The sequence below is a fragment of the Macaca mulatta genome, chromosome 10, assembly GCF_049350105.2.
Source record: "Macaca mulatta isolate MMU2019108-1 chromosome 10, T2T-MMU8v2.0, whole genome shotgun sequence".
NCBI lineage: Eukaryota > Metazoa > Chordata > Mammalia > Primates > Cercopithecidae > Macaca > Macaca mulatta.
This window is the reverse complement of record NC_133415.1, coordinates 18321832-18332963: the sequence shown is the minus strand read 5'-3', so window position 1 is coordinate 18332963 and position 11132 is coordinate 18321832. Positions and strand designations below refer to the sequence as shown.

Below are 11132 nucleotides of genomic sequence, written 5' to 3'. Positions count from 1 at the left end.
ATTAAAAGATTGAAATTACCCAGAATACTTATCTGACATCAGCAGAATTAAATTAGACACAAGTAACAAAAGGGTAACTAAGAAAACCATAAATATTTGACATTAAATTATAGATTTAAAATAATGTATAGGTCAAAGAAAAAATCAAAAAAGAAACTAGAAAACTGTTTAAATTAAATGAAAATGCATATATATTAAAATCTATATGATACAGCTAAGGCAATGCTTAAAGAAATATTTATGACACTCTACACTTCTATTAAAAAAGAAGTAATGCCTAAAATTAATTTCTTTTTCTTTTTTTTTTTTCTTTTTCTTTTTGAGACAGAGTCTCACTCTGTTGCCAAGGCTGGAGTGCAGTGGCGCCATCTCGGCTCACTGCAAGCTCTGCCTCCCGGGTTCATGCCATTCTCCTGCCTCAGCCTCCCAAGTAGCTGGGACTACAGGTGCCCGCCACCATGCCTGGCTAATTTTTCTGTAGTTTTAGTAGAGACGGGTTTCACCGCGTTAGCCAGGATGGTCTCGATCTCCTGACCTCATGATCAGCCCACCTCGGCCTCCCAAAGTGCTGGGATTACAGGCATGAGCCACTGCGCCCAGCCTAAAATTAATTTCTTAACATATCACCTTTATAAACCAGAAAAAGAAAAGCAAAGTAAACCCAAAGTAAATTAAAAAAAAAAAAAAAAAAAAGCAGTAAGGATAAAAACAGGTATCAACAAAATAAAAAAGAGAGAAACAATGGAGAAAAATAATAAAGCCAAAAATTGTATCTTTGAACAGAGCAATAAAATTGATAAATTCCTAGCTAAACTGGGCAATAATAGACAAAGAGCACATATAACATATAAGAAAGAAAGCAGGGTTACTAGAGATGCTGCAGACTTCAAAAGGGTAGGAAGCAAATATCGTGAACAACTTTATTGCATTCAATTTAATAAGTTAGATGAAATGGGGAAATGTATTTTTAAAAGCAATTAGCTAAAACAGTGCAAGATAAAACAGAAATTCTAAGCAAACATATATCTATTAAAAATAAAATCTGTAATTAAAAATTATTTTTATTAAGAAAACATCATGCCCAGATTGCTTCACTGATAAACTATATCAAACGGCAAATGAAGAAGAAAAATCACCTTAAATAAAATTTTTCACAAAATAGGGAAGAGGGAACAGTTACTTCATTAAACTTTGAGATCACCATAGCAATAATAGTAAATACTAATAAGGATATTATAAATGAAAAGAAAGAGCAAAAGGATGAGGAAGACAGAGGGAGAGAGGAACTGAAGAATAAGAAGGAGTAATAAAAAAAAGTAGAAAGAAGAAGAGGAGGAAAAGAGGGAGGAGGGTGAGAAAGGATGAAAAAAGAAGAGAAAAGATAATTATAGGCCACTATGCCTCATGGCTTTACACTCACTTAACTAGCAAAATGAACTACACAATACTAGCATAATGTAAAAAAATACATACATACAACATACTAGCATAATGTATAAAACGGATAATTCCCCATGATGTGGTTTTCCCAGAAATTCCATGTTAGATTAACACTTGAAAATTAATGAATTAATTCAATATATTAACAGAATAAAAGCACTTTTGATTATTTCAACAGAAACAGAAAAAACATTTGACAAAACGCCATGCACTTTCATGGAAACAAAACTCAGAAAAATAGTAAGAGAAGAAATCTGTTAAAGAATAGCTACAAAAATCCCCCTGCCAACATAATTAATGGTGAAATATTAAATAATTTCCCACAAGAGTGGAAACAAAGCAAGGATACCTGCTCTTTTAACTTATATTCAACTTTGTCTAAGAGGTTCCAGAAGTGCAGTAAGGCAAAGATACGTAAAATAAAACAAAGAGCACAAATGTTTGAAAGGAAGGAAAACCGTCTTCATTTACAGAAAAGGTGATTGTTTATATATAAACTTCAAATAAATTATAAAAACAATTACTAGAGTTAAAAAGTGAATTTATTAAATTTGCAGAATATAAGGTTAATAAAATTCAGTTGTTTTATCTCCTAGGAATAAAAAATGGTAAACGCAATTAAAAATTAATTTCATTTATACTAGCACCAAAAACATAAACATAAATTTATTTAGGATTAATTTAATAAAAGAAGTGTAATATCCCTACTATAAATAAAGAGTACTGTTAAGAGAACAGTAGTTCTAAATAAATGAAGTTCTGAATAAATGAAGAGATGTATAATATTTTTAAAATTGAAGTCTCAATTTTGTAAAGATGTCAATTCTCCTCAAATGAATTTATATATCCAATGCACTCCCAATCAAAAGCCCAAAAGGCTGTTCAGAGACACTGATAATCTAATACTAAAATTGTTATATAAATATAAAAGGCTGAGAATAGCAAAGCAGTTAAAAAATAACAGTGGTAGAACTGATATCAAAATTGACTACAACTCTGTAGCAATCAATTAAGTATGGAATTGGTATATAAACAGACATATGGATCAATGCCACATAATAGAGTCCAGAAACAGACCCACTAAAATGTGGTCAAATGATCTTCAACAAAAGGCTGTGCAACAAAAAGAGAAAATTTGTATATATATAAAACATTGACATTGACCCTCAGCTCAAACCACACATGCATACAAAAAATAGTTTGAAGTGGATCACAAATCTAAATGTAAAAGCAAAAATATACAACCTCCAGAGCAGTGCAGTGGCAGGGCAGAAAAGGAGAAAGACATTGATTAGGAAAATAATTTTTAAAAATATAACAAGTATGAGGTATTAAGAGAAAAATACTAATGAATTGAATTGTATAAAGATTAAGAGTCTTTGCTCTTTGAAAGACATCTTTAAGGAAAGACACTTTTAAGACATCTGCAAGCTATGACATAAAATGTATGTATTTGAGACAGTCTCACTCTGCTACCAGACTAAAACTAGAATTTTTAGAATTTTTGGAATATTCACCAGAATAGTGACTATTGTACCCAGTAGGTGATTTTTCAATCCTCACCTCCCTCTCGCCCTCCAAACTTTTGTAGTCTATATATATACCATGAAACACACACGCACACACGCACACACACCCAGGCACACACATATGTATATATACTACTATACTACATGGAATGTGAGATACATATATATAGAACATTGTCTTCATCCAACCCTCTGTAGATGGACACTTAGGTTAATTCCATACCTTTGCTATTGTGAATAGTGCTGTGATAAACACACTAGTACCAGTCTCTTTTTGATATAATGATTTGTTTCTCTTTGGGTATATACCCAGTAGTGGGATTCCTGAATTGAATGATATTTAGACTTTTAGTTCTTTGAACAATTTCCATGTTGTTTTCCATAAAGGTTATACTAAGTTACATTCCCACCAACAGTGTATAAATATTGCCTTTTCTCCGCATCTTTGCCAACATATTGTTTTTTGACTTTCTGATAATAGCTATTCTGACTGGTGTGAGATGGTATCTCACTATCTCATTGTGGTTTTAATTTGCAATTATCTGATGATCGTGATGTTGAGCATTTTTTAATATACTTGTCGGCCGCTTGTATGTCTTCTTTTTAAAAATGTCTCTTTGTGTCCTTTGCTTACTTTTTAATAGCGTTGTTTGTTGGGATTTCTTTTTTCTTATTGAGTTGTTTGAGCTCCTTGTAGATTCTAGATATTAGTCCTTTGTTGGATGCATAGTTTGCAAATACTTTTCCCCATGCTGTAGGTTAACTGTTTACTTTGTTGACTGTTTATTTTGCTATGCAGAAGATTTTTAGTTTAATTAAGTCCCATTTATCTACTTCTGTCTTTGTTCCATTTGCTTTTGAGAACTTAGTCATAAATTATTTGCCTGAGCCAATGTTCAGAAGAGTTTTTTCTAGGTTTTCTTTTAGGATTTTTATAGTTTCAGGTCTTACATTTAGATCTTTACCACATCTTGAGTTAATTTTTGTATATGGTGAGAGTTGTGCGTCCAGTTTCATTCTTCTCCATATGGTTATCCAATTTTCCCAGCACTATTTATTGGATAGGGTATCATTTCCTCAGTGTATATTTTTTGACTTTGTCAAAGAGCAATTAATTGTAAGTATGTGGCTTTACTTCTTGGGTCTCTATTCTGTTCTATTAATCTATATGTCTAGTTTTATACCAGTACCATGCTGTTTCAGTTACTATAGCCTTGTAGTATAATTTGAAGTCAGGTAATGTGATGCCTCCAGCTTTGTTCTTTTTGCTTAGGATTATTTTGGCTATTTGGGCTCTTTTTTGGTTCCATATGAATTCTGGGATTTTGTTCCTAATTCTATGAAAGATGATGTTGGTAACTTGATAGAGATTACATTGAATCTATAGATTGTTTTGAGCAGTATGATCACTTTAACAATATTGATTCTTCTAATGCATGAGCATGGAATGTTTTGCCATTTGTTTGTGTCTATGATTTCTTTAATCAGTGTTTTGTAGTTCTCCTCATAGAGATCTTTCACCTCCTTGGTTAAATATATTCTTAGGTATTTTCTTGTAGATATTGTAAATGGGATTGCCTTCTTGATTTGCTCCTCAGCTAGATTATTATTGCTGTATAGAAATGCTACTGTTAATGACCTCCAGCTCCATTCATGTCGCTGCAAAGGACAGGATCTCATTCATTTTTATGGCTGCATAGTACTCCATGGTGTATATGTACCACATTTTCTTTATCCAGTCTATCATTGATGGGTATCTAGGTTGATTCCATGTGTTTGCTATTGTGAATAGTGCTGCAATAAACATACACATGCATGTATCTTCATAATAGAATGATTTATATCCCTTTGCATATATTCCCATTAATGGGATTGCTGGGTTGAATAGTATTTCTGCCTTTAGGTCTTACCATTATCCTTAGCAAACTAACACAGGAACAGAAAACCAAATACCGCATGTTCTCACTTATAAGTGGGAGCTAAATGATGAGAACACATGGATACATAGAGGGGAACAACACATACTCGACAACACTTCTCTTTTGGAGGGTGGAGAGTGTAAGGAGGGAGAGGATTAGGAAGAATAACTAAGGGGTACTAGGCTTAATACCTGGGTGATGAAATAATTTGTACAACAAACCCCCATGACACAAGTTTACCTATGTAATAAACCTTCACTTGTACCCTTGAACTTAAAATAAAAGTTAAAAAAAAAAAAGGAAATGCTATGATTTCTGTATTTGAATTTTGCATCCTGAAGCTTTCCTATTCATTTATCAAATCTAAGAATTTTTTGGTGGAGTTTTTAGGGTTTTCTAGGTATAAGATCATATCACCAGCAAACAGGGATAATTTGACCTCTTTGTTTTCAATTTCTTTTTCAATAAAAGGATGCCTTTTATTTATTTCTTTCTCCTGATTGCTCTGGTGAGGACTTCCAGCACTGTGCTCAATAAAAGTGTTGAAAGTGGGCATCCTTGTCTCGTTCAATTTTTCCCCATTAAGAACAATGTTGGCTGTGGGTTTGTCATATACGGACTTTATTATGTTGAAGTATATTCTTTCTATGTCTTGTTGAGGATTTTCGTCATGAATAGATGCTTAAATTTATTAAATGCTCGTTCTGTATCTATTGAGATGATCATATGGTTTTTGTCCTTAACTCTATTTATATGATGTATCATGTTTATTGATTCGTGTATGTTGAGCTATCCTTGCATCCCTGGTGTAAGCCCCACTTGATCATGGTATATTACTTTTCAAGTGGGCATTGAACATTCACCACAACAGACCATATGCTGGACCATGAAACAAGTGTCGACAAATTATAAAGGACTGAGATCACACAGAATGCAACTAAATATTAAAAATGCATGCATTTAAAATAAAAAAATATAAAGGACTGAGATCACACAGAATGCAACTAAATATTAAAAATGCATGCATTTAAAATAAAAAATTAAGTCAAAGAGAGTGAATTATTTGTATCCTGAAGCTCTCACTGCCATGTGGCCATAAAACACGGACCGTGATGGTGTCATCCTATAGAGTTCTTGCTTATTTGCACTCTGATTAGGACATTTGCCTGGGTAAGTAACATGGTCATAAACAGGTCCAAGAAACCAACTGCTTTATCTATGTAAAGGATGTTGCTCAGAATATTATGCTATTTTATTGTCCAGGTATCAATGTATTAATTCAAATAATAACTTCAAATAATTAAACTTGCCAGGAATTCATTTTACAGTGACTAAGAACATTCATATTCAACTCTATGTCTTACCCTCACAGCAGATATGAAGGAATTTATGATGAGCATTTGCATATTCGCTTTGACCCTGACTCTACTTTATGTTTTATATTTGCTTCCCCCCCCACCCCCGATTTATAACATATTGTTTTACAGTATCTCATTGAGACCAGCCTGACCGACATGGTGAAATCCCATCTGTACTAAAAATACAACGAAAAATTAACCAGGCATGGTGATATGTGCCTGTAATCCCAGCTACTGGGAGGCTGAGGCAGGAGAATCACTTGAACCTGGGAGGCAGAGGTTGCAGTGAGCCAATATCTCACTATTGCACTCCAGCCTGGGCAACAAGAGCGAAACTCCATCTCAAAAAAAAAAAAAACCAAAAAACCGAAGTGTTACAGGTGCTAAGAAATGCCAAATGTGATTATTGTTATCATCAAAACTGACACACACACACACAAAATACCATTTACCAAGCAGTCCTTTTCATTTACACTGGTAGAGGAGATTTTTGTTTGGAAAAATACCAATTTGAGTGGCCCATTTTTGTCATACCATATAAATGTAAAACAGTAATTGGCCTTTTTGTTTGTTTTGAAGGAAAGTAATATGAGGTTTTGGGGGGCAGGTTAGCAAGCTTGGCTTCACGTCCTAGCTATACTAGTTGCCCTGATCTTCAATTTTGTGTTCTCCTACAATTCTTAGGTTGAAATCCTAATTCTCAAGGGGATTAAGAGGTGGGACATTTGGAAGGTAATTAGATCCTTTGTAAATGGGATTAGTGTCCTTATGAAAGAGGCCGATTGAGCCTGCTCACCCCTTCCACTGTAAGATGAAGGAAAAAGGTACTATCTTCAGGAAATAAACCTTCACCAGACACAATCTGTTGGCACTTTGATCTTGGACTTCCCAGCCTCCAGAACTGTGGGAAATAAAGTACTATTGTTTGTAAGCTATCCAGTCCATGGTGTTTGGTTATGGCATCCCAAACAGACTAAGACAGCAGCAGAGAGAGTCCTGATACTTCACATCCCTACATCAGTTGAGATAAAAGGCTGAAAGGCTCTTGGGAAGGCTGGACATATGTGCATAGGAGAACAGAGCCTTTTTAAAAAAAAATGATTAAGGCCAGGCGCAGTGACTCACGCCTGTAATCCCAGCACTTTGGGAGGCCGAGACGGGTGGATCATGAGGTCAGGAGATTGAGACCATCCTGGCTAACACGGTGAAACCTCATCTCTACTAAAAATACAAAAAAAAAAAAAATTAGCCTGGCGTGGTGGCGGGTGCCCGTAGTCCCAGCCACTTGGGAGGCTGAGGCAGGAGAATGGCGTGAACCTGGGAGGCAGAGCTTGCAGTGAGCCGAGATCGCACCACTGTACTCCAGCCTGGGCGACACAGCAAGACTCCGTCTCCAATTAAAAAAAAAATGATCAAGATTGTATCCTCTTCTGTATGGGGTCGATTCTTATTAGAATATCTCTGATAAACTAGAGAAATCTTGGTTGAGTTTACTATCAAGAAAGATGACTAGGGGTACCAAGCAGAAAACATATCGTGAGAGAGAGTTGGGGGAGGAATGGTGCTTCTGGAACTTAACACTGGCCCTGTGTTATTGGAGAGGGCTGGTTCTACACACGTTGAGTAGCTAATGCTAACATTCCTTTAAGCCAGCTGCCCTGTCTTCGCGTGTTGTCCTAGTCTAGCCTGCTAGGTGTGCAGATATGTTTATGCATGTACTTATGATGAATGCTTGTATGTATAGGTGACCCACAAGAACAGTGGTTAAGAGCATAAATTTTGGGGGCAAATTTTCCTGAGTACAAATTACAGTTCCATGAATTACTTGCTGCATACTCTTGGACAAACTACTTAATCTCTATGATACTCAGTTTCCTCCTTTAAAACGAGGAAACTAACAGCGTCTGCCCCATAAAGTTGTGGGGAAGATTGAGTGAGTTACTGCGGTGTAAAACAGTAGCATGGAATAAATACACAACAGTATTGACTGTTTTCTATGTTTATTTCAATTTATTCAACTAATTATCGTGTGCTGTCTTAGTTCAAGGTGTCACTATAAAAATACCATGGACTGAGTGACTTACACAATAGAGATTTATTCCATGACCATTTTGGAACCTGAGAAGTCAAAGATCAGTGTATCAGCCAATTCAGTTCCTGGTTGGAGCTCTCTTCCTGGTTTGCAGACCGCTGCCTTCTTGCTGTAATGTTCATATGGTGGAGAGAGAGAGAGAACAATCTCCTTGGTGTCTCTTCTCATAAGTGCACTAATTCCACCATAAGGCCCCCACCCTCATGACCTAATTACCCCCAAAGACTCTATCTCCATATATGTCACACTGAGGATTGGGGTTTCAGCACAGTAATTTTTGGAGGACACATTCAGTCCATAGTGTGTGCCTGGTATGTGCAGACACTCTTTTTTTTTTCTTTTTTTTTGAGAAGGAGTCTCACTCTGTCACCCAGGCTGGAGTGTAGTGGCACAATCTCAGCTCACTGCAACCTCTGCCTCCCGGGTTCAAGCAATTCTCTGCCTCATATTCCCGAGTAGCTGGGATAACAGGTGCCTGCCACCACACCTGGCTAATTTTTGTATTTTTAGTAGAGACGGAGTTTCACCATCTTGGTCAGGCTGGTCTCAAACTCCTGACCTCAGGTGATCTGCCCGCCTTAGCCTCCCAAAGTGCTGGGATTACAGGCATGAGCCACCATGCCCGGTTGACTCTCTTTTAATTGCTAGGAAACGTCAGTGAACAAAAGCGACCAAGATTCTTCCCCTTATAAACTTTCATTCCAGCAGGGAGAGACAGATAAATATAGTAAATAAGTAAATTATATAGAATATAAAATACCGTAAATCACAATGAGATATTACTTTACATCCATTATAATGGTGATATCAAAGAGAAAATAACAAGTTCTGGCGAGGATGTGGAGAAATCAAAACCCTCGTACATCGCTGGTGGCAATGTAAAATGGGGCAGCCACTATAGAAAACATTTTGGCAGTTCCTCAGAAAGTTCAACGTGGAGGTACTATGTGATCCAGCAATTCCACTCCTAGGCATATACCCAAAAGATCGAAAATGTATGTCCACGAAAAATTTCTCACGGTTTATTCATAACAGCATTATTCATATTAGTCAAAAAGTAGAAAAAACTGGAATGTTCATCCACTAATGAATGGATGTACAAAATGTAATATATCCATACAACCTGGATATATCCTACAAACTGGATGAAACTTGAAGATGTTATGTTAAGAAAGAAGGCAGGCACAAAATGCCACAGATGTTGTCATTCAACTTACATAAAATGTACAGAATAGTCAGATCCATAAAGACAGAAAGTAAATCAGTGGTTTTCAGGAGCCAAGCAAAGGAAGCATTGGAGAGGGAGTGCTAATGGGTTCAGAGATTCTTTGGGGGATGATGAAAATATTCTGGAATTAGACAGTGGTGATGATCGTCACAACTTTGTGAATATCCTAAAAAAACCACTGAATGGTATACATCAAAGAGGTGATTTTCTGGTATAAGAATTATCTCAATTTTTTTAAAAGGTCATGGTTGCTATGAAATGAAAGAAAAATAGAACAGGGCCGGGTGCAGTGGCTCTCGCCTGTAATTCCAGCACTTTGGGAGGCTGAGGCAGGTGGATCACTTGAGGTCAGGAGTTCGTGACCAGCCTGACCAGCATGGTGAAATCCCATCTCTGCTAAAAATACAAAATTAGCTGGGCATAGCAGTGCTTGCCTGTAACCCCAGCTACTTGGGAGGCTGAGGCAGGAGAATCACTTGAACTTGTGAGGCAGAGGTTACAGTGAGCTGAGACTGCGCCATTGCACTCCAGCCTGGGCAACAAGAGTGAAACCCCATCTCATAAAGAAAGAAAGAGAAAGAGAGAGAGAAAGAGAGAGGAAGGAAGGAAGGAAGGAAGGAAGGAAGGAAGGAAGGAAGGAAGGAAGGAGAGAGACAAGGAAGAGAAGAAAGAAAAGAAGAAAGAAAAAAGAAAGAAAGAAGAAAGAAAGAAAGAAAGAAGGAAGGAGAGAGACAAGGAAGAAAAGAAAGAAAAGAAAAGAAAGAAAGAAGGAAGGAAGGAGAAAGACAAGGAAGAAAAAAAGAAAAGAAAAAAGAAGAGAAAGAAAAGAAAAAGAAAGAAAGAGAAAGAGAGAGAGAGGGAGGGAGGGAGGGAGGAAGGAAAGAAGGAAGGAAAGGAGAAAAGGAAAAATAGAACAGGTAAGGGGTAACTGAAATGGATTGGGCAGACAGCTTGGAATTTGAAATAGAGTGGTCAAACTTATTTTCACTGAGAAGCGGACACCCAAGCAAGAGTTTGGAAAAGGTATGGGAAACGGTCAGGTCATCATCTGGGAGAGGTACTCCAGAAAAAGCAGAAGGACAGGAGGGAATTTTGGAAACAAGAAACGCCCAGTGTGGTCTGAGTAAAGAGAGTGGAGGGGCCTGAGGGTCAGGGAAGTGATAAGGGCCAGATCCTGCTGGGTCTTGTAGGTCATCAACAGAACTTAAACTTTTACCATGAACGAAATGGAGATCCACTGAAGTGTTTTGAGCAAACGAGTAGCCTGATCCAAGTTACATTTAAAGAATCATTCCGGGCCGGGCATGGTGGCTCACGCCTGTAATCCCAGCACTTTGGGAGGCCGAGGTGGTCAGATCACGAGGTCAGGAGATCGAGACCATCCTGGCTAACACAGTGAAACCCCTTCTCTACTAAAAATACAAAAATTAGCTGGGCACAGTGGCACTTGCCTGCAGTCCCAGCTACTTGGGAAGCTGAGGCAGGAGAATCACTTGAACCAGGGAGGCGGAGGTTGCAGTGAGCTGAGATCGCACCACGGCATGGTACAAAATAATTTTTAAAAAA

At 37.1% G+C, this 11132-nt stretch overlaps 1 long non-coding RNA gene across 1 annotated transcript in view; it reads left to right on the top strand.

Moving 5' to 3' along the window:
- Positions 1-289: 289 nt before the first annotated feature.
- LOC144331777 (uncharacterized) overlaps positions 290-11132 on the top strand; it is a 123861-nt gene continuing 113018 nt past the window's right edge. Inside the window, exon 1 of the long non-coding RNA XR_013399199.1 lies at positions 290-519. This is a non-coding gene — a long non-coding RNA (uncharacterized LOC144331777). The remainder of the gene's footprint in view (positions 520-11132) is intronic.